The sequence below is a fragment of the Vulpes vulpes genome, unplaced genomic scaffold, assembly GCF_048418805.1.
Source record: "Vulpes vulpes isolate BD-2025 unplaced genomic scaffold, VulVul3 Bu000000687, whole genome shotgun sequence".
In the NCBI taxonomy this organism is placed as follows: Eukaryota; Metazoa; Chordata; class Mammalia; order Carnivora; family Canidae; genus Vulpes; species Vulpes vulpes.
Window position 1 is genome coordinate 233931 of NW_027325683.1, and position 25884 is coordinate 259814.

Consider the following 25884-nt stretch of genomic DNA (forward strand, 5'->3'; position numbering starts at 1 on the left):
CTTCACTTATTGTCATTACTAGCCATGCTTAAAATCAATCAGACCTTCCTTGGAGGTCTGATCCTGGAATAAATTTACATATATAGATATTAAAGATATATAAAGGTATTAAACTTGTTCAAAACTTTTTAAAAGTTTTAAACTTTTTCAGGCAGCCCTGGTGGCCCAGCAGTTTAGTGCTGCCTTCAGCCCGGGGTGTGATCCTGGAGGCCCGGGATCGAGTCCCATGTCAGGCTCCCTGCACAGAGCCTGCTTCTCCCTCTGCCTGTGTTGTGTCTCTCTCTCTGTCTGTCATGAACAAATATATAAAATCTTAAAAAAAAGCTTTAAACTTTTCTAAAGTTTTAGGTTTCCTTATAATGTAATGCAAAATGTGTTTATTAATACTATACACACATATATGTTAGACACATGCACATGCATATTCACACAAAATGTGCAATTCTTAAAATCTAAGTTTTTGTTTTTAATTTACCTTTAACTTTATCCCAAATTCCACTTATTTATCTGGTTCTACTTAGCCTCACTTATCTAATTCTTGTCATATGTCTAGTTAATTATACTTACTGTTATTGCAACAATCTTAAACCTGTCAAGTAAATACTTATAACTGCCCTCATAGATTTTAAGAATCAGTAAATTCTTCCAAATGTCAGTTATATATTTCTTCTGTATTTAAGCTATCCTGATAATCATTGACATTCCCATTCTTAATTTGGTTCAACTGCATTTAGTTATACTGCATTATTCACAAGTTATATGTAATGTTCTATACTTTACATTCAAAGGTGCCAATATCCCTCCAGATCAATGGCATCTCCCAGAGTGAATGCTTAGATTTTAAATAAGAATTTAACCAATGCACTTATACACAGAAGGTATGATTCCTATGTCAGGCTAGCAAGATGGCTACCAGGAGCCCTCTGGGGTGGCATTCATTACTTTAGCAAATCTACTGCAGTCACAGCTCTGCCCTTCAGAACTACAGATACATAAACCTGATTTTGTCAGCACATACAGAGTGTGTCCTTCTCTCTGGACCAGATATTGACCAAGCTCATGGGACTGATGTATAAAAGCAGAAAGTCAATTGTTCTGTGGATAGAGTGCAATGGGTTCTTAAACCCTCCTTTTGGCTATTACTCTTTGGTGTTTGTTTTCCACGTTTAATCAAATGATGCCTTCTACCTTACTACAAGTGCAGTTCCTTTCACACCAGAGTCTGCTAGCTGTTATGAAATGGTGAATGGAATCAGAGCATTCCCCAATTTTAGTTTTCACCCTCTTTCAGAATGTTTTCAAAAGTTATGAGCAGAATTCTCTAGAACTTTTACCATATGCTCAATTTTATTTTGACAGAAAGGAAAGGAGACCAGCCCCTTATATTTAAAAACAACAATAAGAGGAATAAAGCAAACTATTCTTTAAAGTTCTCCAAACCCTAAAAGTTTAATGACTGGCTAAATCTTCACTGGCTTTACTCCTCCACTGAATACATGGTCTCTGCCTTCATAGGTCATTGAACAAAATGTTTCTAAAATACTGCTTTGCTATCCCTAAACTTGATCCCAAATGGTGTTTTCAGATAGCTTATTATCAATTACTTTAATAAGAACCAGGACATCAGATGCTTAATAGTAGATATTTCCCCTACCAGCCATGGTATTCAAACTGCATCTCCCATGATACTTATAAAAACAAAGGTATTGGCTGGCAAATGCCTATATAGGACTACACCAATTCACAAAAGTCTTTCCAAGGACAGAGAACATCTGTGATAAAACCTCAGTCAGTAGGAGATACACCAGATCCCTGATGCTCTGGTGCCAAATCAGAGAGACAAAATTCACCAGTGAATACAATGCCACTTACCTCCCCAGCAAAGAATGCAAACAATTTATACTTCCATTAATTAAAAAAAAAAAAAAGCTGTTTATCTCAATTTAGAGACCATCCTTGGAATCTCCTATAGATGGAAAGATCATTTATCTCACCTTGCCCAGGAAACTCTTTTTTTTTTTTTCTGTAATCCTGCCATAATTCTTAATTATACTCAGTTCTTTTAAAATTGTCCCTTTTGGAAATATTTTCCCTGTAAAGTCAATTTCAGGTCATCTTTTCCAGATCTTGTACAATTCTTATCTTTACGCAAGCAGCTCCAGCCATAGTGGCTTTCTGGTAGTCTCTTCTAAGGCATGTTTACTCTCATCATATGGCCTTTGTAAATACTGCATTAAATGACTGTTGTTTCTTGCTCAAAAGTACACATTCTTTAGATCCCAGCTCAATGGTCATTTAGGAAGTCTTCCTTGACTTCACTGAATATCCACCTATTATTCACCTATCACCCAATCATATCTACCTATTATTCACCTCCATTGTGCAATGAACACAGTCATGTCTATTTACATTTTTACATATAGTTATGACCCTTATATATGCTTTTGTTATCTCTACTAAACTGAAAGCTCCATAAAAGCAAAAGCTGACAAGTTTTTGAAGACTGTAAGTCTCCAGAACCTACTACCATGTGGTGAATAGTATTATCCTTTAATAGTATCTATTGAATAAACAGGCAAACAAAAGTTTATGAAGAGACATAATGAATTTAGGAACACTTATTCAACCAATTACAAATTAGCTTTCTGCTTTTCATTTATTTTTATTCTACTACAAAAGCACCCAACTGCTTCTAAGAAAACTGAAAGATAAAACATATTAGGACTAATAATGGAGGTCCTTCCACTCTGATTTGTGGAAGGACTTTGTGCTGGTATTCTTTACACTTGTAAGTCCATCTCTGAGGAGAAGAAGAAAAAGCAAATATGGAATTTGAAGGGTGCATGGCACAGTACGCATTCTTCATGTCCTGCCAGCTTGTCCCACATATTCTAAAAGAGCCTGCTAGGAAAAGTTATACTATTCTGAGAACTGAATTTTATTAATAGATACCTATAGACTTATCCTACTTCTTTGCCAATTTCCACTTATGTATTTATACTTGGGATTAAAGTCACCTGGAAATGGTAATTTGAACTCTACAAAAATTCTCTTCTATTTCCATTACTTTTATAAAAAGAGAATATAGGTTTGTACAAGGACTTAGCATAATGACTTTCTTATCAAAAAGGATAATTTTAATTGCATTTCTTATATATATTGCCCAATTTGAAGAAGGAACTCAAAGACAGTTCATGTGTTGAGCCTCATCCAAGTATTCAAGCCCTCGCACTTAATCTGGGATTTCCATACAGGACATTGTAGTATACCTTCTTATTTTGTAATAAAAAATTAAATTTGTTATGAGACCCGAGATTCTCAAATCCATGTGATTTGTGTATTTCATGTTTTAATCAGCTTTACCAGAGAAAGCTAGAAAAAAATTAGCTTGTTTTCAAGGAATCAAAACAAAAGTTAGGTGTATCAAATATTCAGTGACAAGAAGCTTAAGAGAGTAATCATCCATCTCACATTTAAGACAGCTCATTAACAAAAAGGGCAGGCATAAAAGAAGTGGGAATGAGAATGTGGAAAAGGATATAGGTATACAAAGCCTTTACCCGTAAGAAATAGATAGATCCTGTCAAACATTATCCAACCAAAAGGTTGGAGCACTTCAGATGGCAGAAATCTTTTTTTTTTTTTTTTTTTATTTATGATAGTCATACAGAGAGAGAGAGAGAGGCAGAGACACAGGCAGAGGGAGAAGCAGGCTCCATGCACCGGGAGCCCGACGTGGGATTCGATCCCGGGTCTCCAGGATCGCGCTCTGGGCCAAAGGCAGGCGCCAAACCGCTGCGCCACCCAGGGATCCCAGATGGCAGAAATCTTAATGCAGAAGTTACCTGATATTTTTAGTGTTTACTTCAGAAGAGAAGGTGTAATGCATCAAGTAAAACACTTAGCAGAATCAGAGTCTTTGTTGACAAGTCCACCAAAGGCATGTACGAATGGGTCAGGATCCCTGGGATCCACGACGTCAGTCAGCAGTGGAACAGCCACGGCTGCCACCAATGCTGCAGCTGACCTGGGGTCCCCCAGCTTGCAGCACAGCAGAGATGACTCTTTAGATCTGAGCCCTCAAGGTCGATTAAGTGATGTTCTAAAGAGAAAACGGCTGCCAAAACGAGGGCCAAGAAGGCCAAAGTATTCACCTCCAAGAGATGATGACAAAGTAGACAATCAAGCTAAAAGCCCTACCACTACTCAGTCACCTAAATCTTCTTTCCTGGCAAGCTTGAATCCAAAAACGTGGGGAAGGTTAAGCGCACAGTCCAACAGCAACAACATCGAACCAGCACGAACTGCGGGAGTCAGTGGTCTTGCCAGGGCCGCCTCCAAGGACACCATATCCAATAACAGAGAAAAAATTAAAGGTTGGATTAAGGAACAGGCGCATAAATTTGTAGAGCATTATTTCAGTTCTGAGAACATGGATGGAAGCAACCCTGCACTGAATGTCCTTCAGAGACTTTGTGCTGCAACTGAACAACTCAACCTCCAGGTGGATGGTGGAGCTGAGTGCCTTGTAGAAATCCGTAGCATAGTCTCAGAGTCCGATGTTTCATCATTTGAAATCCAACATAGTGGATTCGTGAAGCAGCTGTTGCTTTATTTGACATCTAAAAGTGAAAAAGATGCTGTGAGCCGAGAGATCAGATTAAAGAGATTCCTTCACGTATTTTTTTCTTCACCACTTCCTGGAGAAGAGCCCATTGGAAGAGTAGAACCAGTGGGTAATGCGCCTTTGTTGGCATTAGTTCACAAGATGAACAACTGCCTCAGCCAGATGGAACAGTTTCCAGTCAAAGTACATGACTTCCCCAGTGGGAACGGGACAGGAGGCAGCTTTTCTCTCAACAGAGGATCACAGGCTTTAAAATTTTTCAACACACATCAGTTAAAATGCCAGTTACAAAGACATCCAGACTGTGCAAATGTGAAGCAGTGGAAGGGCGGGCCGGTCAAGATTGATCCCCTGGCTTTGGTACAAGCTATTGAGTTAGAGGGTATGGAAGAGTAAGAGAAGATGATGAAGACAGTGATGATGATGGCTCTGATGAGGAAAAAGACGAGTCTCGGGCTGCTCAGTTCTTAAATTCCGAAACGTAAGGCACAGGCTACAGTTTTATATTGGAGAACATTTGCTACCATATAACATGACTGTATATCAGGCAGTCCGGCAGTTCAGTATTCAGGCTGAGGATGAGCGGGAGTCCACAGATGATGAGAGCAACCCTTTGGGAAGAGCTGGTATTTGGACAAAGACTCATACAATATGGTACAAACCCGTGAGAGAGGATGAAGAAAGTAATAAAGATTGTGTTGGTGGTAAAAGAGGAAGAGCCCAAACAGCTCCAACAAAAACATCTCCTAGAAATGCAAAAAAGCACGATGAGTTATGGCATGATGGAGTATGCCCATCAGTATCCAATCCTTTAGAAGTTTACCTCATCTCCTCGCCACCTGAGAATATAACTTTTGAAGACCCGTCCTTAGATGTGATTCTTCTTCTAAGAGTTTTACACGCCATCAGCCGATACTGGTATTACTTGTATGATAATGCAATGTGCAAGGAGATTATTCCAACTAGTGAATTTATTAACAGTAAATTGACAGCAAAAGCAAATAGGCAGCTTCAAGATCCTTTAGTAATCATGACAGGAAATATCCCAACGTGGCTTACTGAACTAGGAAAAACCTGCCCATTTTTCTTCCCTTTTGATACCTGGCAAATGCTTTTTTCGTAACTGCATTTGATCGGGACTGAGCAATGCAAAGATTACTTGATACCAACCCAGAAATCAACCAGTCGGATTCTCAAGATAGCAGAGTTGCACCTAGATTGGATAGAAAAAAACGTACTGTGAACAGAGAGGAGCTGCCGAAACAAGCGGAGTCTGTAATGCAGGATCTCGGTAGCTCACGGGCCATGTTAGAAATCCAGTATGAAAATGAGGTTGGTACAGGTCTTGGGCCTACACTGGAGTTTTATGCACTTGTATCTCAGGAACTTCAGAGAGCTGACTTGGGTCTCTGGAGAGGTGAAGAAGTGACTCTCAGCAATCCAAAAGGAAGCCAAGAAGGGACCAAGTATATTCAAAACCTCCAGGGTCTGTTTGCGCTTCCTTTTGGTCGGACGGCTAAGCCAGCCCATATCGCAAAGGTTAAAATGAAGTTTCACTTCTTAGGAAAATTAATGGCCAAGGCTATCATGGGTTTCAGATTGGTGGACTTTCCCCTTGGCTTACCCTTTTATAAGTGGATGCTAAGGCAAGAAACTTCATTGACATCGCATGATTTGTTTGACATTGACCCAGTTGTAGCCAGATCAGTGTATCACCTAGAAGACATTGTCAGACAGAAGAAAAGACTTGAGCAAGATAAATCCCAGACCAAAGAGAGTCTACAATATGCGTTAGAAACCCTAACTATGAATGGCTGCTCAGTTGAAGATCTAGGATTGGATTTCACGCTGCCAGGGTTTCCCAACATTGAACTGAAGAAAGGAGGAAAGGACATACCAGTCACCATCCACAATTTAGAGGAGTACCTAAGACTGGTTATATTCTGGGCACTAAATGAAGGCGTTTCCAGGTAATTTGATTCCTTCAGAGATGGATTTGAATCCATCTTTCCACTTAGTCATCTTCAGTACTTCTACCCGGAAGAACTGGATCAGCTCTTGTGCGGCAGTAAAGCAGACACATGGGATGCGAAGACACTGATGGAGTGCTGCAGGCCGGACCACGGTTATACTCATGACAGTCGGGCTGTGAAGTTCTTGTTTGAGATTCTCAGTAGTTTTGACAATGAGCAGCAGAGGTTGTTTCTCCAGTTTGTGACAGGTAGCCCAAGATTGCCTGTTGGAGGCTTCCGGAGTCTGAATCCACCTCTGACAATTGTCCGGAAGACCTTCGAGTCCACGGAGAACCCCGACGACTTCTTGCCCTCTGTAATGACTTGTGTGAACTACCTTAAGTTGCCGGACTACTCGAGCATTGACATCATGCGTGAGAAACTGTTGATTGCAGCGAGAGAAGGGCAGCAGTCATTCCATCTTTCCTGATCACAACGAGAACTACAGTGTCTGCCTGTTACAGCAAAAGAAAAAAATCATGATTTCTTTTCTAAATGTATCACCTGAGTCAAGGAAACATGTTACGCCTTCTTGTTCCCTCCTGACTACTTGCGTCTAGGTACCCTCCGTTCCCGCCTAGCACATGCCCCATGTGTAGCTCTGACCACCACAGCCACTCTCCAAGTCCAAGAGGATGTGTTTGCTGCCCTCCACCTGAAGCAACCAGTTGCCACCTTCAAGACTCCCTGCTTCTGGGCCAACCTCTTCTATGATGTGCAGTTCAAAGAACTGCTTTCTGATCCCTATGGGAACCTGAGGGACTTCTGCCTTAAGGCTCTTGGACAGAAGGCTGATAAAGGGTTGCTGTCTGGCTGTGGCATTGTTTACTGCAGGACCAGAGAGGCTTGTGAACAGCTGGCAACAGAGCTCAGTTACAGAGGTGTGAATGCCAAGGCTTACCACGCAGGGCTGAAGGCTTCTGAAAGAACACTGGTGCAGAATGAGTGGATGGAGGAGAAGGTGCCTGTCATTGTTGCAACCATTAGTTTTGGGATGGGAGTGGACAAAGCCAATGTCAGGTTTGTCGCCCACTGGAATATTGCCAAGTCTATGGCTGGGTACTATCAAGAGTCTGGCCAGGCAGGCAGAGACGGGAAGCCTTCCTGGTGCCATCTCTATTACTCCAGGAATGACCGGGACCAAGTCAGTTTCCTGATCAGGAAGGAAGTAGCAAAACTCCAGGAAAAGAGAGGGAACAAAGCATCTGATAAAGCTGCTATCTTGGCCTTTGATGCCCTGGTCACCTTCTGTGAAGAATTGGGGTGCCGCCATGCTGCCATTGCCAAGTACTTTGGGGATGCGCCCCCTGCCTGCACCAAGGGCTGTGACCACTGCCGGGACCCTGCAGCCCTGCGGAAGTGACTGGATGCCTTGGAGCACAGCAGCAGCTGGAATAAGACTTGCATCGGGCCTTCCCAGGGGAATGGCTTTGACCCTGAGCTGTATGAGGGAGGCCGTCGGGGCTATGGGGGCTTCAGCAGGTATGATGAAGGTTCTGGAGGCAGTGGGGACGAGGGCAGAGACGAGGCCCACAAGCGGGAATGGAATCTCTTCTACCAGAAACAGATGAGCCTACGCAAGGGCAAGGACCCCAAGATAGAAGAATTTGTACCCCCAGATGAGGACTGTCCCCTGAAAGAGGCTTCTAGCAGGAAGATCCCTAGACTCACTGTGAAGGCCCGTGAGCACTGCCTGGGGCTTCTGGAGGAGGCTCTGAGCAGTAACTGCCAGGCCACAAGTACCACCCATGGCCCTGATCTCCAGGCCAAGGCTGTGGAGCTGGAACATGAGATGTTCCGAAATGCCAAGATGGCCAACCTGTACAAGGCCAGCGTGCTGAAGAAGGTGGCTGAGATCCACAGAGCCTCCAAGGATGGGCAGCTCTACAATGTGGAAAGCAATACCAGGAGTTGCAGTATGCATGCCCAGCCCCCAGAGCCCACTGAGTATGACATCCGGCCAGCCTCCCAGGTGTACTCGCTCAAACCTAAGCGGGTGGGAGCTGGTTTCCCCAGGGGCTCCTGCCCATTTCAGACAGCCACTGAGCTGATGGAGAAGAGTCAGGCCGAGGAGCGAGCCCCCCAGCCTGTGCAGGGAGGTGAGCGAGAGCCCCCAGCCAGCCTTGTGGCCTCCAGGATGAGGACTGCAGCAAGGCCCTCCCTGGGCCCAGAGCAGAGGCTCCTGGAAGCAGTGTTCATTGTGGAGGATCCTCCCCTGAGAGGATGGGGAAAAGCCCCTCCAAGGGTGGTCCCCTTGCCAAGGCCCGGGCCAGTAAGAAGCAGCAACTCCTAGCTGCAGCGGCCCTCAAGGATTCTCAGAACATCACCCGCTTCTGCCTAAGGGCCAAGAGCCCGTCCCCCCTCACCTCAGCCCCAGGGGCGGAAGATGCCGGCCCTGGCCCTTCATGTGAGGGAATGCGGGGACCCCCAGCAGCCCCAGAGAAGTGCGCAGGGGAGGAGGATGGAGCCCTGGGGTGTTTGGCTACACACCCCAAGACCAAGGAGTGTACCAGGGAGAGGCCAAGAGCCTGCACACTTGGAGACCAGGGGTCCCCTGAAGGCCAGCCCATCCCCACAGAGGAGACCCCCAGGGGCAAGCGGCCCAGACCCCAGCAGGAGAACCTAGAGAACCAGACTCAGAAGAGGCCTCGCCCCTCAGCCAATGCCTCCGTCTTAGCTGAGGCCAAGGACAGCGTCCCGGCCTGGAATCAGGACACCTTGAACCCCATGGCCCAAGGCTCCTGCCTTCTCCCAGCCCCTGGCATCTCTCTTAAGGAGGCTGCAAATGTTGTGGTCAAATGCCTGACCCCTTTCTACAAGGAGGGCAAGTTTGCATCCAAGGAATTGTTTAAAGCCTTCGCCCGCCACCTCTCACACTCGCTGACTCAGAAGGCCTCTCCTGGAAGGAGTGTGAAGGAAGAGGCCCAGACTTTCATCAAGCAGTTTTTTCACAGTCGGGCCCGGTGCGAGAGTGAAGCTGACTGGCATGGCCTGTGTGACCCACAGAGATGACCAGCTACTGCCCACCAGGGCCAGAGTGCTCCCCGAGCCTCAGCTGTAGGAAAGCCTGCAGCTGTCGGGGCGTCATTTTCCTCAGGATCCATACCTTGCTTTGGAGATGGCGCTAGACTCTTTCCAGATTGAGGCGAGAGGCCAGCCACTCTGCCTGCAAGGTCTCGGGTCATCTTCTCCTTGCTTCCCTACCACTCTGGGCTGGGTTTTCTGAACCAGATCACCAGATTAGAAGGGGGTGGGGTGGGGTGGCCGCTGCCAGGGGAACAGGAGGAAGGAGTGGTCTGTGTACCGCTTGTACTTGACAAATTGTAGACCAAGCCAAGGCCCCCTGTCCAAGGCTTTGGGCTGTCTCAGGAAGAGCCCTGCTGGCCTCAGGTCCTTGACCCACGACCCCTTTCCCTGGTGATGCCAGCTTCCAGCCTGGCTCCAGGTGCAGAGCTCGGGAGGAGGGCAGCAGCCAGGCCTTGCTCTCTGCTCAGGTCCTGGGTCAGGAAGGCTGAGCCGGCCGAGATTTAGCAGAGAAATAAAATCCTGTTGGTTTTGACACACACACACACACACACACACAAAAAAGGTCCCACCGGACCAACCTGCGGCGCTTCCCACCTGCGGTGTTCCCAGTACTGACCTCGTCTGTCCCCACCCCCTACCACTCCCCACTGCTTTTGCACCCCTCTCCTCCCCATACACACACGTACACCATTTTTATTTTTTGGGCCATTACCCCACACCCCTTATTACTGCCAAAACCACATGGGCTGGGGGCTGGGGCTGGATGGACAGACACCTCCCCCTACCCAAATCCCTCCTGTGTGTGGTTGGAAAACTTTTTTGTTTTTTTGGTTTTTTTTTTTTTCTGAATAAAAAAGATTCTACTAACAAAAAAATACCGGGGTCCCCCAGGCCCACCTCCCTGCTCACCCAGAGGGGGGGTCGCCGCACGCCTCCTGACGGCCTCCGCCTGGCGGCCTCCACCTGGCGGCCTCCACCTGGCCCGCAGGAGCAGACCCTGGCCGCCCTCCTGGAGACGCTCTACGAGGAGCTGCACATCCACAGCCGTCCATGATGGTTTTTTTTTTTTTTTTAAGATTTCTCAGTTTATTTGCATATATACATTGTCACACTAGGGAGCCAGCTCCACTTCAGGAGTCCCCAGCTCCCTTCACCCAGCCAACACCCAAAACCTGCACAGAAGACTGAGTCCTAAATAAACAATGCTTAGGACTCATATGCCAATCTTGCAGGTTACAACAATTCATTTAGCAAAAACAGAGGACTAGAGGCCAGTGCCCATGAGACATCCTTGCCCCATTGTAAACATTGACAACCAGGCCACTGGAGCCTGGAAAAGTGTGCAAACATGAGGGTACCACACTGTGCGACCAGAGGACTGGGGACACAGCTGGCAACCATACCCGTGAAGTCCTAAGGGCCTACACCCGCTGGAGCCTGGCAAGTGCCAGGGGCAGAATCAAGGCAGCTACCCAAAGCCTGAGGGCTCACATGAGCCGGCAGCGGCGCTCTTGCCCATAGGAATTCTCTACCCGGGCAATCTCCTGTATGACTTTGGTGAAGATGCCTCGGGTAAGCTGATTCTCTCGAGCAGATGACTCCATAAACGTTGCACCCCAGGACTCTGCCAGCTTCTTCCCTTCAACTGCCTGCACCTCCCTGTCTGTCCGTTTTGGGCCTGGGCGGTGACGAGGACAAGATGGAGAACGGCGGCGGCGGCGGCGGCGGCTTCTTCGAGTCCTTTAAGCGGGTCATCCGGAGCCGCAGCCAGTCCATGGATGCCATGGGACTAAGCAACAAGAAGCCCAACAACGTGTCCACCAGCCACAGCGGGAGCTTTGCCCCCAACAACCCCGACCTGGCCAAGGCAGCTGGAATATCACTGATCGTCCCTGGAAAGAGCCCCACGAGAAAGAAGTCGGGCCCGTTTGGCTCCCGCCGCAGCAGCGCCATCGGTATCGAGAATATACAGGAGGTGCAGGAGAAAAGGGAGAGTCCCCCCGCCGGCCAGAAGACCCCAGACAGCGGGCACGTCTCACAAGAGCCCAAGTCGGAGAACTCATCCACTCAGAGCTCCCCAGAGATGCCCACGACCAAGAACAGAGCGGAGACTGCGGCCCAGAGAGCGGAGGTGCTGAAGGACTTCTCCCGCTCCTCGTCCAGTGCCAGCAGCTTCGCCAGCGTGGTGGAGGAGACCGAGGGCGTGGACGCGGACGACACAGGCCTGGAGAGCGTCTCGTCCTCGGGGACGCCCCACAAGCGGGACTCCTTCATTTATAGCACGTGGCTGGAGGACAGTGTCAGCACCACAAGTGGGGGCAGCTCCCCAGGCCCCTCGCGGTCACCCCATCCCGACGCCGGCAAGTTGGGGGACCCTGCGTGTCCCGAGATCAAGATCCAGCTGGAAGCATCTGAACAGCACACACCCCAGCTGGGCTGTTAGCCAGGCCCCCTCTCTGAAGGAGAAACTGAGCAGATGAGGCCCCAGAAGCACAAGGTGAAGATGCCATGTCAAGTCCAGGTGGCTAGGACCTCTGCCCCCAAGGCCAGCGCCAGCCTGTGGGCTGCCCCCTGCCCCCACCTTGGCCACCCATCTGGGCTGTCTCTGCGGGGCGGAGCCATCCAGACCTGGGAGGGGGAAGCTGCTGGCATCATCCCCACCCCCGAGGCTGGGGCAGGCAGTGTTCCGTTGAAGCAGAACTCCAGCCTGGCTTGCCCCCACTCCGGGCCCTTCATCACACCCCGGTACCCCTCTGGACTCATGGGGAGCAAGGTGGGAGGGGAAGTTTGAGATATCTCAGTGCGTACAGAGCCTAGGGTGGAGGCAGTGAGATGTGAAAATGGTGGAATGAGCACTGGGCTGGGAATCCTGAGTCCTGGCTTCCAATTTGGTTTCCGCTCTGTGACCGTTGGCAAGTCACTGTCCCTCTCTGGACACCTCTGCTGCAAATGGACGAGATTATTTCAGAGGTCACTGAAGACTGTGATTCCATGCACCTGCCCCAGAATGGGAGGTTTTCCTCCTAGGGGGCCCCCCTTGCCCACCCTTGCTTCTTGGGTTCCCTGGGGCTGGGCTGAGGGGCTGGGAGCTGGCTATGCCCGTTACCCCTCGTGGACCCTCAAGCTCACCACAGACCTGCCGATGCCCTGTCTACTGCCTCCACCTGACAGACAAGTGCCCCCCTTAGGGGGAAGGGGGCCTCCCTGGCTTCTCAGCCAGCACCCAGCTTAACCCCTGCCATCCCATGCTCTGGGCACTCCAGGTCGAGGGGTCTCAGCTGGCCTAGAGTTACGGGCCTCGCCGCTGCGCCCTCCCCCAACTCCCATGGAGGGGGCAGCCAGGCACAGCTGCTGTGAGTCCACATCCTTGTGTGTGTCTGTCCACACTTTTTAGGCACCATGCCAAAGGCCAGCCTTCCGGCCCCAACACCCATTTTGGAAGACCCCGTGGCTGTGTGTATGTTGGTAACAGTTGTACAAAATAAATTCTATTTATCGCTATTGTAAAAAAAAAAAAAAAAAAAAAAAAAAAAAACCTGTTATTCTCCTTTATCAAGTTTTGCCACTGATCAACTCCCCATATGACCATCCATTCTTTTACCAGTTGTTAGTAATAATTTACTCAGGTCACAATTAGGTCACATAGACCTGGTAAGTATTCTTTCCCCTTCCAATGACCCGAATACTCCTGCTTTGCTCTATTGTGTTAATGTCACAGTTAATGTCTCAAAGAACTATTATACTTCACTTATTTCCAAATTTTTTAATAAAACCTAACTATAGTCCTAAGTAACAATATTTATGTTATGCTAAATATTTCTTATACACCAGAAGTTTTATTAGTCCCTACTCATATAATATATAGGATCTCTTTAAATCCAGTCATATTAGAAGAAAATACAATGCAGGATGCCTAAGTGGCTCAGTTGGTTAAGTGTCTGCCTTCTGCTCAGGTCATGATCCCAGCATTGAGCCCCATGTCCCCTTTATCCTCCTCCCCACCACTCATGCTTGCTCTCTTGCTCTCTCGCTTGCTCTCTCTGTCAAATAAATAAAATCTTTAAAAAAAGAAAAAAATACTTGCTTAAATGCTTAATTTAGACAAACTATTTCTTTTGTTTCATAGCACAGGTCTGTGAATTCTGGCAAAAGGGCCCAGTATGTCTTGGTTAACTTGACCAATCAATAAATGTAAATATAGAACTATAATTCAGTTAAATTTATTGAACGCATTATTTTTGGTTAGGTATCATAAGTGGAAAATTCTCATCATTCTTAACAAGAATCTTTGTATTAAGATCTTTCTATATTTAGTATCTTCATTAAATCAAATGACAAAGCAAAAAATACAAAAATCTTATATCTTAATAAGATGTAACAATATCCAACAATCACTTCATACTTAACATACCTATTAAAATGATTGTGTGACCTAAGAATAATTATGATTGTGAATAACTAAAAACATAAAATTTCAAAGCCTGTTCTGTCTCCCTGTCAAGTTTAGTTCTGCTGAGGTACTGCTAAAATTTATTTCTAATATGGCTGGAACCACTACCATGACTCTCTTAATGTTTACACTTTGCTTAAATATACTTGAAGTTGAAACCTGTGCCCATGTCTGACAGCTATTTTAATTATGCTGGTCAATTGCCTCCTAAATTCAAAATCTATCATCAGATTAACTCTACACTTTTTGCCTCTACTTTGTTATCTTGTTTTTGGTCTTGAAAAGTATAGACATGGGCATTTTCTCCATGCATGTACATTGCTTCTAGACTTTCAAAGGATGCCATCTCTAAAACTTTCTGAATTGAAGTCTAGAAGGAAGGATTCAGAATATATACTCCACATATCAGATCATGCAAAAGAAACATTTTTCTTGAAGTCTTAAGACAAAGAATAAAAAATACCTCTCTACTGTGGTCTCTGAACAATATTCTTGCCACCCAAAGCATGGTTTATGGAACATCAGTGGCATCAAGACCTAGGAGGCACCTTAGAAATGCAGACTATCAGGTCCTATCTCACACATTCTAAATTAGATTCTGTTTTTATCAAATTCTCCAGGCAAATCATATATGTACAATAAAGTTTGAGAAGCACTGGTGTAGGTAACCTTCACCAAAAATATAAATTATATTTCATGTGAATTTCTTAGAAATTTGTGCTAACTGTGCATTTATTTCAATGGATTTAGAAGTTATATTTGCATATTCTTTCCTAGTTACAAGCGCTAAGTTCAGTTCAATAAGATAATTCAAATGTTTGTACTAGGCAAACCCAAGACACATTCAAACTACGTATTACTCATATTAAATTTTAAACACAAATGTATTTCAAAGGGATTCAATCTATATATTTTGAACTTATTTACATTTAAATTTTTTAAAGCATACTTTTGATGTCTATAAAGTTTCAAGAGTTGTGTGTGTGTATGTTAATACCAGAAACTTTAGAATATTATTCATGCATCCTGAAATTTAAAACTAAAGTTTTAAAATGTATTTAACTCAGAAAACTGTGATTTACAATTCCAGTCCAAATTAACATTTCATAAAATAATTTATTGCACCAAAGTTCCAAGATAAAGAAAAATCCATTTAAAACAATCAATTTGCTATTTTTAACACTTTGGAGCAAAATATAGTGATAGGCTTCGATTATGCAATTTTAAGTAAAATGTTAAAACCATAGTGACATATATGGGTGAATATTTAACTTTTTCCTTATATTACCTCTCAAGTAATTTTCAAATATTAAGACTAAAAATGAGATTTTATTCATAGGCATGCTGTTTAGATATATGTGAAAGATTGATAGTAACACCCTAAAACAAAACAAATCAAAAACAAACAAATTTCCAAAAGTGCAATCGTACCAAATACCTAAGCAAAAAGTGTAGAAAAGAAAGGGAGACAATTAGTGGGGTACATAAAGTCTAAGAGAAGGCATAAATTATACAAGCAGATCTATCACATTTCCCATAAATAAGTAAGAGAGTTGCATTAGCTTCCCTTGTAAATGAGTCAGGAATTAGCCAGGCATACTACTCATTTGTCTCTCTTTCACTAACATATTTGTCTTCTTTCTCCCTAAATCAAATGAATGATCAATATGATGTAGCTATGGAGATATTGACTTGGTTTTCCTATGGTCTCCGAGAATAAATTTCACTGATATTTTGGTTGTATACAATTCTTACTTAAAACAAAACTAGTGAAGATGATAATCTATCATCTAATTTTAAGTACATGATAATTCTATTAAAAACAGATTTTAATGAGATTTGCTTTTTCTCTAAATTACCAGTACACTCTCCTAAGTTATTAAAACTTTATTGTGCAAGTAAACAATGCATTTTCTTATTAAGCTCATCACTAAATAACTAGAGAAGTCTATTCTTTATGCTGTGCTCAAAATTAAGCAGATGTACTTGGAGTATATTTTATCACCTGTCTCTTCTGCAAGCACAACCAACTTTCAGGTATATGTGAATACACCTCTTACTTGTTTTTAATTTTTTCCTTTCTTCTATTTCCTTCCCTTTCTTCCTCCCTCTCTCCTTTTCTTTTCTTCTTCCTCTTTTCTTTCTTTCCCTTTTTCTCCAATTTTTTGTCTTTTTGCTTTGTTTTTAAACAAGGCCAGAAACTTAGTGTCGAAATCCAATCAAGGAGCTACCAAGAACAAAGAAAAACCCAAATTTTTGAAAACTTGAGGTAAAGAACTATGCCTTTTCTCTTTTGAATCTCTTCAATTTACCATGCTTGTGAATGACAGGGCCTTACCATGCTGACTTGAGTTTATTTTTAGAACGGATATGCACAGAAATATTGAAATAGTAGTTTTACAAGCTAGAAAGCTAGAATCTCAGTTTCCTCAAGGATTTTGTTTGCTAGTTTTTTTTTCTTTTCTTTTCTTTCTTTCTTTTTTTTTTCATAGCAGTCCCTACAATTACAACCTAAATTTGTAACTTTAGGTAATATAAGAGTACCCTAATTAGACTGCCTTGTCATCATACATGAAGCCTCACCTAGTCCTGGGATCCCTCAAAGAGGTACCTCAAAGTTATATAGAAACAGAAGCTAATATTGATCTATAAGAAACCAAATCATTGCATAAAGCTGTGGTTTCTAAAGGTCAATCCACACCTGATCATCAAGTGAAAGCCTGGGGCCATCAGGGTACATTAAATTTAGGTAACAACAGAGGTAGTAAGAACTACTAACTGACCTTAACAGAGTATGCCTTTTAAGGGGAAGATAGCTCCTGAAATATGATGTTTATGAATATTTCAGTTTTTTACCATCCAGTTAACCTTTTCTAAGTGCAACACCAAAATCCCTTACACCCTACTTCTAATCTAAAAACACTAATTGGGATCCCTGGGTGGTGCAGCGGTTTAGCACCTGCCTTTGGTCCAGGGCCCAATCCTGGAGACCCGGGATCGAATCCCATGTCAGGCTCCCGGTGCATGGAGCCTCCTTCTCCCTCTGCCTATGTCTCTGCCTCTCTCTCTCTCTCTTTGTCTGACTCTCATAAATAAATAAATTTAAAAAAAATAAAAACACTAAATTTTTTTTTTTTACCAATATCATTCCCTAAAATCTATTCAAATTCTGGAAATATAAGATCAGAAGCCAAACTTTTTAGAATCTTTACATAATTCACATATGCAAGTATTTTACATTGTAGCCCAAAAGAGTCCTTCTCAGTCCTGACGAATGAACTTGAATATTGGAAACCTGCTTGGTAAAATTTGGACAAATTAACATCTTGTCAGGTTCTGACCTTCTGACCCATTCCTTTAAACTAATTTAGCTATTTATTATACAGTACAGAATACATGTAACACATAAAATATATGTAATTGACTGTTTATGTTATCAGTAAGGCTTCTAATCAACAGTTAAGTTTTTGGATAGTCAAAAGTTGTGAGCTTCTAACTGTGCAGGAGTTTGGTGTCCCTAACTTCAATATGATTCAAGGGGCAACTGCATTAGCATTTTTAAGTAGTCAAAACCAACTTCAGAGACAGAAATAATACTTTATTTAAAAATAAATTACAGAAAGTTGTATTAAATAAATTTTCTTGACTACCTTAAGTCACTATTCTCAAACCCTCTCAAATAGCAATAGGGTACTGAATGCTAAAACAAAAATAACTTATCAATGGACTCAGCAATTCTTCCTAAGAAAGTCAATAAGAAGGAGTACGGAAGAAATGAAGAAAGAAAGAGGCATAATTTTATCTCAAGGAAAAGCAATATCTGTTCTTTTCTCTTCTTCCAACATACATGAAAAAGAAAACTACAGTGAGAGAGTTTGAAGAGGCAAAAAGAGGTGCTTTGTCCTGAGTAATCTGTCTGCGAAGGCAGAGAGACAGTTACTAGCAATGGAAACAGTAAGAAATTATAAAAAAATACTATAAAATGAGTGCCAAGCAGTCACTAAGAACCTTGTTGTGAAGAAGTCTAAATGTTGAAAAAAATGAAAATACTTAAGTTAAAAGAAACAAATTATGTTTATTTCTATGGCAAGGGCCTATATTTATATGTAACAGAAGACCCAGAATTTCCAAATCAGTCCTACTTGGGACTGCATAGGAGTCAGACTGCCCGTATTTGAATCCAAATTCTGAATCATACTAGCTAAGCAAACTTGACCAAAATATAAATACGCCTTCCCCTCTGTCTCCATCCTCCTGGGACTATTTGTTAAAGATTAAGTTTGCAAGGCAACACACACACACACACACATCAGTAAATATCATGCTCATAAAAAATTAAAGTAATAGTCATATTCACATTTTCAGGCTTGTATAAACATCTTATCGACCTACCAGTTTTTCTTCTTCAGGAATTAACATGCAAAAATAAAGCACAAGAAGTTAGGGGATTCCTTGGTTTTAAGATTCGCTGCTCCAATTTAGCATTTCAAAGTGAGGCCTCTTTACCAAAACTCCAGTTACCTAAACACAATTAAAACTCATAATCACTGGAATCCCTTGGAGGAGCAACGGTTTGAAGCCTGCCTTTGGCCCAGGGCACAATCCCGGAGACCCGGAATCGAATCCCACTTCAGGATCCCAGTGCATGGAGCCTGCTTCTCCCTCTGCCTGTGTCTCTGCCTCTCTCTCTCTCTCTGTGACTATCGTAAAGAAATAAAAATTTAAAAAAAACTCATAATCACTGATCAAAACTTAACATAGTTTGTGTGAGAACATCACAACACATAAGACCTCTCTAGGAGCATCACCTGCAGAGGTGTTAATGAACAGGCACCTGAGAACATGCCTTGACATTGTTTCTATAGATAGAGGGGAAAAAGTACAACACAGGGAGGACAGAAGAAATAAGAAAGTAAGCTAGATTTAGAAAAGTTATATATAAATGCAACTTTCCAAGAAAGAATACATGAGAGGAAAAGGCTTGGGAAGACAGTTGAGTAGGAGGACTCTAAGCTCACCTCATCCCATGTTTACAACTAGCTGAGTAAATGAACCAGAGAGTGATGCTAAGACTGGCATAACAAACTTCTCAACTAGTGTAGAGAAGCCACATTGGAGAGGTTAGGAAGGGTAGAAATGGTGATCAGGAGCTGCCTGCAGGAGGGAGGGACCTGTGGGCACTGAAAAGGGAAAATGCCAGGGAGCCTACCAGGGGAAAATGAATCCCCGTAATGTCTGGCTTTGAAAACCAGAGGGGCCAAATCTTTGAGTTTGTATAACCAGGGGGCCTGGTTCTTTAAAAGTTAGCTGACTCAGGACTGAGAAAGCTGGGAAGACAAGTAATAATGAGTTCCTACCCTTAAAGAGAGAACAAGCCACAGACAGGCAACATATAAGCAACAGTTTGCACAAACCAGGGGCAAAGGGGAGGGAGATCTGTTTATACTCATTTCAGAGTGTATTGGAGGACTTCTCCAAGAACAAAGGAATTGGTAGGCGCCATTTTGCTCCTCCTCCAACCAACATAAACACAGAGCCACCTGCAGGAGGTGCTGCAGCACAGACAGTTGCTACCTAACCTACTAGCAGTGTACCGCACCCACGAATTCTCCTGAAGATGCACCCACTCCAAGCCTTCTGGTTTCAACCTTCGACTCTGGGCAAATTTTGTTAATACTGTGTGCACCCTGCCCAATCACCACCCCAGTGCTTGGTACCACACTTCAGCCACCATACTTCAGATCTCCAACCCAGAAATAGTGGCTCAGAGCAAACTTTGCTAATCCCACACAGGCATCTTGCCCATTCACCTTGTATACAGACAGGGCATCCTCAGCCACCAGTACCACCACAGTGTGCTGTGCCCTGAGTGACCACTGGCCTACGGGGGGGGGGGGAGGATCTCACATAAGACTAGTGCTCACTACAATTTTGCTAACACTACCATCTCACTCCCTGCAATTCTTCAGTCATGCCCCCCCTGAACTGGCCTACCTGTGTCTCACTAACATCACAGAGAGCAAGCATAGCTCACAACAGGCAGAGAATCAGTAAAGACCTCTGGACTGAAAGGAAAAATGACTAAGATACAGCACAAGGATGCAAGAAAACAACATAGAAGACTCCGCTAAAGTGCCAGTTTCAGGTGAACAGAAGACACTGGACTGCAGGGCACTGCAGGACCTCTTCTTCATAAAGCCACTACTTTCAAGAGCAGAAGATATAACTGACTTTCCTCACACAGAGAAAGAGACACAGAGAGGTAGAAAAATGAGGATACAAAGAAATATGACCCACATGAAAGAACAGGACAAAATCACAGCAGGAGATCTAAGCAAAATAGAATTAATATGCCATATAGAAAATTTAAAGCAATGATGATAAAGATACTCACTAGACTTCAGAGAACGATAGACAGCATCCATGGGACCCTTGAGAAAGGGATAAAAAATAACATATCAAAGATGAAGAACTCCATAAATGAAACTAAAAATACATTAGATGAAATAAATAGTAGGATACAGGAAATGGAGAAATGTATCAGTGACCTGGATGATAAAGTAATGCAAAGCATCAAGCTGACCACGTGAGCAACAAACAAATACTGCATAATGAGAATAGATGTAGAGAACTTAGTGACTCCATCAAGTGTATTAACATCCACTTTATAGGGATTCCAGAAGAAGAGAGAGAAAGGGAGGCAGAAAATGTGTTTGAAGAAATAACTGCTGGAAACTTTCCAAAGCTGGGGAAGGAAACAGAGATACAGATTCAGGAGGTACAGAGATCCCCAACAAATTCAATGTAAGGATGTCCACACCAAGACACAGTAACTAAAGTGGAAATAAAAGTGATAAAGAATGTTAAAGGTTGCAAGAGAGTCTTTATGTTCTGTCTCCCTTCCTGATATTTCCCAACATTTCTTCTCCCTTCCTTTATATCGGGGAAACGAACTAGGGGTGGTGGAGGGGGAGGAGGGCGGGTGTTGGAGGGGAATGGGTGACGGGCACTGAGGTGGACACTTGACGGGATGAGCACTGGGTGTTTTTCTGTATGTTGGTAAATTGAACACCAATAAAAATTAATTTAAAAAAAAAAAAAAAGGTTGCAAGAGAAAAGAAGACAGTTGCATATAAAGGAAACCCTATAAGGCCATCAGCTGATATTTCATCAGAAACCTGGTAGGCCAGAAGAAAGTGGCCTGATATAGCCAAAGCGCTGAAAGGGAAAAATCTGCAGCCAGGAATAGTCTTACTGGCAAAACTGTCATTCACAATAGAAGGAGAGATAAAGAGTTTTCCAGACAAATAAAAATTAAAAGAATTCATAACCATTAAACTAGTCCTCCACGAAATGTTATGGGGGACTCTGTGAGTGAAAAACAAAACTGTAAGTAAGACTAAGAAAAACAGAAGCTCGAAAGAAAAAGAAAGCAAAACTGTTATGTAAAAATACAAATAAAAGCACAAGATAAAAGGATGTAAAATATGATACCAACTATCTGAAATGTGGATCGGAGTAAAAATGAGTTCAAAATTAAGCGACAATCAGCTTAATAAAGACTGTTATATGCAGGATGTCATATATAAACCAAATGGCAACCACAAATCAAAAAAAAAATTAAAAGAGTAAGAAATCTGAATATATCACTAAAGAAAGAGCAACCCATGAAAGAGAGAAAGAGAGGAAAGGATCAGAGAAAAACTACAAACAGAAACAACCACAGACAAATAACAAAATGGCAAATAAATACACGTCTATCAATAATTACTTGGAAAGTAAATGGATGAAACACCCTAATCAAAAGACATAGATTGAAAAAAACAGACATAGGGTGACAAAGTGGATAAAAAATAAGACTCATCCATATGATACCTAAAAGAGACTCATTTCAGATCTAACGACACCTGCAGATTAAAAGTGAGGGGATAGAGAAATATCTACCATGTGAAAAGATGTCCAAAGAAAGCTAGAGTAACAATATTTATATTGGACAAAATAGACTTTAAAATAGAGTGTGTAAAAAGGGATCAAGAAGAACACTATATAAAAATAAAGGGGACATTGCAATAAGAGTATACAATAATTATAAATATGAATGCACCCAATATGGAAACACCCACATACGTAAGACAGTAATAACAAACATAAAGGAACTAACTGATAGTGATACAAAATAGTGGGAGACTTTAACAGCGTACGTACATCAATGGACAGATAATCCAAACAGAAAATCAATAAGGAAATAGTGAGTTTGAATGACACACTGGATCATTCCATACTGAAACAGCAGAATATACATTCTTTTCAAGTACACACAGAAAATTCTCCAGAACAGATCAGAGAGTAGGCCATAAATAAACCCTCAACAAATTCAAAAAAATCAAAGTCATACCATGCATCTTTTCTGACCTTAAACTATGAAACCAGAAGTCAACTACAAGAAAAAAATTAGAAAAACCACAAATACTCTATGTTAAAGAACATGCTACCAAACAATGAATGGGTCAACCAAGAAACCAAACAAATAATTCAAAAGGACATGGAAACAAATGAAAATGAAACACAATGGTCCAAAACATTTGGGATGCAGCAAAAGCAATCCCAAGGTGACAGCTGATAGCTACCTCAAGAAGCAGGAACATTCTCAAGTAAACAATCTAACCTTACACCTAAATGAGCTAGAAAAAGAATAAGAGAAACCCCAAAACCAGTAGGAGGAAGGAAATAATAGACATTAGAGCAGAAACAAAGGATATAGAAACCAAGAAACAATAGAACAGATTGATGAAACCAGGAGCTGGTTCTCCAAAAAGATCAACAAAATTAATGAGTCTTGCCAGACTCATTGAGGGGGGAAGGCCTCAAATAAACAAAATCACAAATAGGAGAAATAACCACCAACACCACAAAAATGAAAACAACTGTAAGAGAATATTATGAAAAACTCTATGCCAACAAATTTGACAACCTAGAAGACATAGATGAATGCCTAGAAACAAAACCTACCAAAGCAGGAAGAAATAGAAATTTTGAATGGGTCAATTACCAGCAGGGAGATGGAATCTGTAATCAAAAATCTCCCAACGAACAAAAGTCCAGGACCAAACAGCTTCACAGGCGAATTCTATCAAACTTTTAAAGAGTTAATTATCTATTCTTCTAAAACTATCCCCAAAAAAACAGAAAAAGAAAACTTCGAAATTCATTCCATGAGGCCACTATCATCCTGATACTAAAACCAGATAAAGACACACAGAAAAAAAGAACTACAGGACAATATCTCTGATGAATATAGATGTAAAAGTCTTCAACAAAATACTAACAGAATCCAGAAACACATTTAAAAAATCATTCAACATGATCAGGTAAGATTTATTCCCAGGCTGAAAGGGTGGTCCAAATATTCACAAATCAATCAACGTGATATGTCACATCAATATGAAAAAGGATAAAAACCATAGGATCATTTCATGAGACATGAAGTATTTGACAAAGTGAAACAACTAGTTATGATAAAAGCCCTTAACCAAGTCGGTTTAGATGGAACACACCTCAACATAATAAAGGCCATATATGAAAAACCTACAGCATAAATCATCTCAACTGGGAAAAACTGAGAGCTTTCCCCCTGAGGTCAGGAACAAGACAAAGATGTCCACTCTCACCACAGTTATTTAACATAGTACTGGAAGTCCCAGGCACAGCAATGAGACAACAAAAAGAAAAGCAAGGCATCAAAATTGGTAAGGAAGAAGAAAAACTCCCTCTATTTGCCAATGACACGAGACTATACATAGAAAACCTGAAAAACTCCACCAAAAACTACTAGAATTAATACACAAATTCAGTAAAGTTGGAGTCTACAAACTCAATGGGTGGAAATATGTTACATTTCCATGCACTAATGATGAAGCAGAAGAGAAATTAGTAAAAAATGCCATTTACGATTGCACCAGAATGGTAACTTACCCAGGAATAACCCTAACCAAAGAAGTGAAAGACCTGTACTTTGAAAACTATAAAATATTGATGAAAGAAATTGAAGAGACCACAAAGAAATGGAAAGACATCCCATGCTCATGGACTGAAAGAACAAATATTATTAAAATGTCTATATTACCCAAAACAATCTACATAGTTAATGCAATGCCTATCAAAACACCAACAGCATTTTTCACAGAGCTAGAGCAAAAACATCATAAAATTTACATAGAATCACAAAAGACTCTTAATAGCCAGAGCAATTTTGAAAAAAGAAAAGCAAAGCTGGGACGCCTAGGTGGCTCAGTGGTTGAACATCTAACTTTGACCCAGGACCTGATCCCTGGGTCCTGGGATTGAGTTCTACATCAGGCTCACCGCCTGCTTCTCCCTCTGCCTATGTCTCTGCCTCTCTCTGTGTGTCTCTCATGAATAAATAAATAAAATCTTAAAAAGAAGGAAAAAAACCTGAAGGCATCACAATCCCAGGCTTCAGGTTATATTGCAGAGCTATAATAATCAAAACAATATGATAGTCACACAAAAATAGACACATAGATTAATAGAATAGAAAGACCAAAAATAAAACCACGATTATATGGTCAATTAATCTTTGACAGAGTAGGAAAGAATATCAAATGGTAAAAAAGAATATCTCTTCAAGGAATGGTGTTGGGAAAACTGGACAGCAGCATGCAAAACTATGAAACTGCATCACTCTCTTTTACCATACATAAAAGTAAACTCCAAATAGATTAAAGACCTAATTGTGAGTCCTGAAACCATCAAAATCCTAGAGGAGAGCACAGGCAATAATGTTTCTGACATTGACTGTAACAACATTTTTCTAGATATGTCTCCTGAGGCAAGAGAAACAAAATCAAAAATAAACTATTGATACTACATCAAAATAAAAAGCTTCTGCATGGCAAAGAAAAGAATCAACAAAACTAAAAGGTAACCTACTGAATGTGAGAAGATATTTTGCAAATAACATGTCCAATAAAGGGTTAGTATTCAGAATATATACTTTCACAACTCAACACCCCAAAAATGAATAATCCAATTAAAAATGGGCAAATCACTTGAATGGACATTTCTCCAAAGAAAACAACCAGATGGTCAACAGACATATAAAACGATGCTCAGCATCACTGATCATCAGGGAAATGCAAATCAAAACCAAAATGAGATTCCACCCCATACCTATCAGAATGGCAAAAATAAAAAAACACAAGAAACAACAGGTGTTGGTTAGGATGTGGAGAAAAAGCAACACTCATGTACTGTTCATGGGAATGCAGCCACTGTGGAAAACAGTAAGGAGTTTCCTCAAAACTTTAAAATAGAACTACCCTATGATCCAGTAATCACTCTACTGGATTTTTACCCCTCAAAATACAAAAACACTAATTCAAAGGGATACAGGCACCCCAATGTGTGTAGGAGCATTATTTACAATAGCCAAACTATGAAAGCAGCCCAGTGTCCACTAATAATGAATAGATAAAAAAGTAGTGTGTGTGCATGCTTGCACGGGCACACACTGTGTGTAATGGAATATTATTCACCCATAAAAAAGAATGAAATCATGTTATTTGCAATGACATGGATAGATCTAGAGAGAAAAATGGTAAGTGAATTAAGTCAGTCAAAGACAAATACCATATAGATAACACATGATTTCACTCATCAGGGGAATTTAAGAAACAAAACAAATGAGCAAAGGAAAAAAAAAAAGAGAGTGGCAGAAACTAAGAAACAGATTTTTAACTAAATAGACA

General features: G+C 42.1%; 3 pseudogenes; all 3 read left to right on the forward strand.

The window, feature by feature from the left end:
* The first annotated feature begins 3795 nt into the window (after positions 1–3795).
* On the forward strand, positions 3796–7170 carry LOC140596601 (E3 ubiquitin-protein ligase TRIP12 pseudogene; annotated as a pseudogene).
* Positions 7148–9839, forward strand: LOC140596600 (ATP-dependent DNA helicase Q5 pseudogene; annotated as a pseudogene).
* A 1487-nt stretch (positions 9840–11326) lies between these two features.
* On the forward strand, positions 11327–13167 carry LOC140596602 (rap1 GTPase-activating protein 1 pseudogene; annotated as a pseudogene).
* Positions 13168–25884: the final 12717 nt, after the last annotated feature.